Below are 3,835 nucleotides of genomic sequence, written 5' to 3' on the forward strand. Positions count from 1 at the left end.
ATTTTTTAAATATCTCAAGAAATTTACCAAATTGTGCATCTAATTTAGCTTTCTTCATTGCTGCAGGAAAAGGTGGAGGGATAACAATTTTATTCTGTGCAATAGGTGTAGCTGTGAGTTAGAAGACTTACCTCCTCGATTTTTCACCTCATCATCACCGTGCTTGGTCTTTTCCTCATTAGACCCGAGTGTTTTTCCACTACGCAATTCCACCGCCTTCACATGTTCTCTTGGGTTAGTTTCCGTGTTGCTTGGTAAAGTTCCTTGCTCCCTATTAGCAATCAACTTAGCCAATTGTCCAATTTGATTCTCTAACCCCTTTATGGATGCATCTTGGTTCTGAAATCTCGTCTCTGTTGCAGAAATAAATTTAGTCATCATTTGCTCTAAATTGGACTTCTCCTCCCGAGACGGTTCTGGCTTGAATCCTTGGTGCATCACATATGGTGGACCTCTTTGTTGGCGATGTTGGTTGTTTTGACCTCCCCATGAAAATTTTGGGTGATTCCTCCATCCCGGATTATATGTGTTCGAGTAAGGGTCATTTCTAGGACGGTTCTGGAATCCCACTTGTTTTATCGGTGCTCCCTCAGGCACATAGAATGGGTTGCCATCTTGGCAATCCTGCACATCATGCTCACCCCCACACTTATCACAGAAAATTTCTTGCAGACGCATAGCCGACCCACTCATGCTCATCCCATCAATCTTTCTATTCAAAGCCTCTAACTGTGCTGAAACCGCCAACAAATCATTAACTTGATTAACTCCAGTACCTCGTCTCTGCCTATCAAACTGAGGATGATAGCTACTAGCAGCCATCTCCTCCAATAATTCATATCCTTCCTCCGCCGTCTTTCTCAGTAAGTTACCACAGGCAGCAGCATCTATCATAGTACGGTTAGGAGTAAGCAGACCGTAGTAGAAAGTTTGAACAACTAACCCAAGAGGCAGCTCATGGTGTGGACATCTCCTCAACAAGTCCTTGTAGCGCTCCCATGTCTCGTAAAGTGACTCTTGCTCATATTGAGCAAAAGTAGTAATGTCGGCTCTGAGCTTCATAGTCTTCGACGGAGGAAAGTACTTGATCAGGAACGCCTTTGCCATATCTTCCCATGTAGTAATAGACCCTACAGGAAAACAGTTTAACCACGACTTAGCTTTATCTCTCAGTGAAAATGGAAATAAACGCAAACGAATAGCGTCATCAGACACGCCATTAAACTTAAAAGTATCACAAATTTCAAGAAAGTCAGCTATATGAGAATTAGGGTCGTCAAGTGCACTTCCCCCAAATTGGACAGTGTTCTGAATCATCTGAATGATAGCTGGCTTGATCTCAAACTGATTAGCTCGGATGACTGGTCTTACGATGCTTGGACGTGCTCCATCAAGAGACAGCTGTGCATAATCCAACATCGGTATACGCCTTGGCTCCTCTTTTTGTTGATCGCCTTCCATTCTTTCCTTCGCTCTTTGCTGCTGTAGTCGACGTCTAGCTGTGCGTTCGATCTCGGGGTCAAAAGGCTCAAGCTTAAACTCGAGTGATCTTCGCATGCACCACAAGAAAAATCTGCAACACAATGAGAGTATCAAATAAAAATAAAATAAATAATACTAAAGAATTTTACTGAAAAATAAAAAATTGTGAATCAACAGTCCCCGGCAACGGCGCCAAAAACTTGGTCGAGCAAAACTTGCACAGTGAATAATCCCAAAATTTATTTTATAAATGAAAGCTCGATTTAAATATCGCAAGTGCACGATAGTCAAGTTATAATAAACGTAAGTAAATACGAGTATCGTTCCACAAGGACTGCGTTAAACTATTTTTATTTTCAATTAAAATTTCTTTAGCAACAATAAATTGAGTTGATGATTAAACTAATGTAAAGTAAACAATTAAAATAATTAAAATGCAAAGAAAACGTGTTCAAGAACGCAATAATTAATTTGGATTAAATCAAATGAGAAATGAATTTTTTGGGAATTATCAGTTCACCTACCGCTCGTGTTTAACTAATTACACTCGACTTTTACTCGTGCGTTCGACGGAATTCCCTAGACTAATTAATATACTTTGTCGAGCTATATTAATACTAATCAAAAACATGCAGTACTCAAGTGTCCTCAAATATTTAACAGGTCAAGATTGCATTACATTCTATGGAATCCACTAGCTTTCATTCGGGTGAACTATCACTATCGACACGTACCCAATTCCGTATATCTACTAAAATTGTAAATCCGTGGTTTATACTATTTGATCGTATTGTTAACTATTCTATCAAACTCATCAACAACATGAAATAATCAAAGGAAGTTAGCTAGGCTTTGATTGAAACACGAAAGAACAATAGCATAAACAAATCACTAATAAAAACGTCGAGAAATAATGTTCAACACCGAGTGCGGGGTAGGATCCCCTCAAATCCCAACAAATCTAGAGTTTAGCTACTGAAATTCATGATAAAAACCTACAATCAATGTAAGAAATAAAATACTGAATAATGAAAATACTAAAGATGACGATGGATGACGGCCACGACGCGTGGAAATCTCGAGGTCTTCGAAATCTCCTTTGCTCCTAGCCTCCTCTCCAAGAAAAATTAATGAAAAGTCTGATAAAGTGTGTCCAAAAACGGCTGATCTCGTGTGTTAGGTTATATTGTAGAATAGAGTCTCTAAAAATTTGGAAACAAATCTTTCTCAATCTCGCTTCTCGCTAGGGCGGTATATTTTGACCGCCCTAGCGAGAGGTCCTCGAATAAGCTTCCTCGAGCTTGTCCCTGGTTTCGCTGGGGCGGTCACTTTTGACCGCCCTAGCGAGACACTTGCGCAAAATAATCCTCGGCCAGACCACAATGCTCGCTGGGGCGGTCACTTTTGACCGCCCTAGCGAGACCTCTTCGATATTATGCCAAAGTTTCTCCCACTTTTTGGTTCAATTCCTACAAAATAACCACAGAATACACGAGATTAGTCAAATGCTCAATAATGCTAAAAAATTGCAAAATTCAACTAAAACAAACTAATATGATGCATGAACGCGACTCAAAAACAACACTAAAAACACGTAAAAACGAGTCCTATCAGTAGCTGAGAGAAGAAATCGAACCCTTAAAGAAGCTGCTAGAACAATGCTTGCTGATTCAGGTATTTCTCAGAGGTTTTGGGCAGAAACAGTAAACACTGCGTGTTACACTCAGAACAGATCGATGATTAATAAAATTCATATGAAAATGCCATATGAGATCTGGTATGGACATAAAAGAGTGGTATCTTATTTCAAAATATTTGATTACATATGTTTTATTCTCGGTAATGGCGAAAATAATTTAAAAGCTTTTGATGCTAAATCTGCAGAGGGAATATTTCTTGGTTATTCATCAATTAGTAAAGCTTATAGAGTATTTAACAAATGCACTTTGAATGTCGAAGAGTCAATTCATGTGGTATTTGATGAAAATGTACTAACTGATAAGCCAACTGATCCAGTTGAGCTAGTTGATTGCTTTACATATATAAGTTTGGAGGATGATAGTTAGGAAAAAAATTCACATCAATCAAAATATCCTTGAAACACCAGAACCAGATGAAAGGGGATCGATTACGGTGCCCGGATGCGCAACGGAAGTTTCAAAAACATATTTTTCAAGATAACAAAATCGAGCACCTCACAATATTGTGTAGCAAATAACAAAAACACAAAAATGTCATACATAGTGTGTTCAGAAATTTTACCTATCATTCACAAGGATTGATGTTTTTGGCTCCAACTAAGTTGTAAACAACTTAGATCTTGAGGGTAGACAATCTACAAGCTATCCAAGAG

General features: G+C 38.7%; 1 non-coding gene across 1 annotated transcript; it reads left to right on the forward strand.

The window, feature by feature from the left end:
• The first annotated feature begins 952 nt into the window (after nucleotides 1–952).
• Nucleotides 953–1,059, forward strand: LOC142521566 (small nucleolar RNA R71). Its single transcript, XR_012814273.1, has one exon. It is a non-coding gene; the product is annotated as a small nucleolar RNA R71 (small nucleolar RNA).
• Nucleotides 1,060–3,835: the final 2,776 nt, after the last annotated feature.

This window comes from Primulina tabacum, chromosome 12, assembly GCF_025594145.1.
Source record: "Primulina tabacum isolate GXHZ01 chromosome 12, ASM2559414v2, whole genome shotgun sequence".
Taxonomy (NCBI): Eukaryota; Viridiplantae; Streptophyta; class Magnoliopsida; order Lamiales; family Gesneriaceae; genus Primulina; species Primulina tabacum.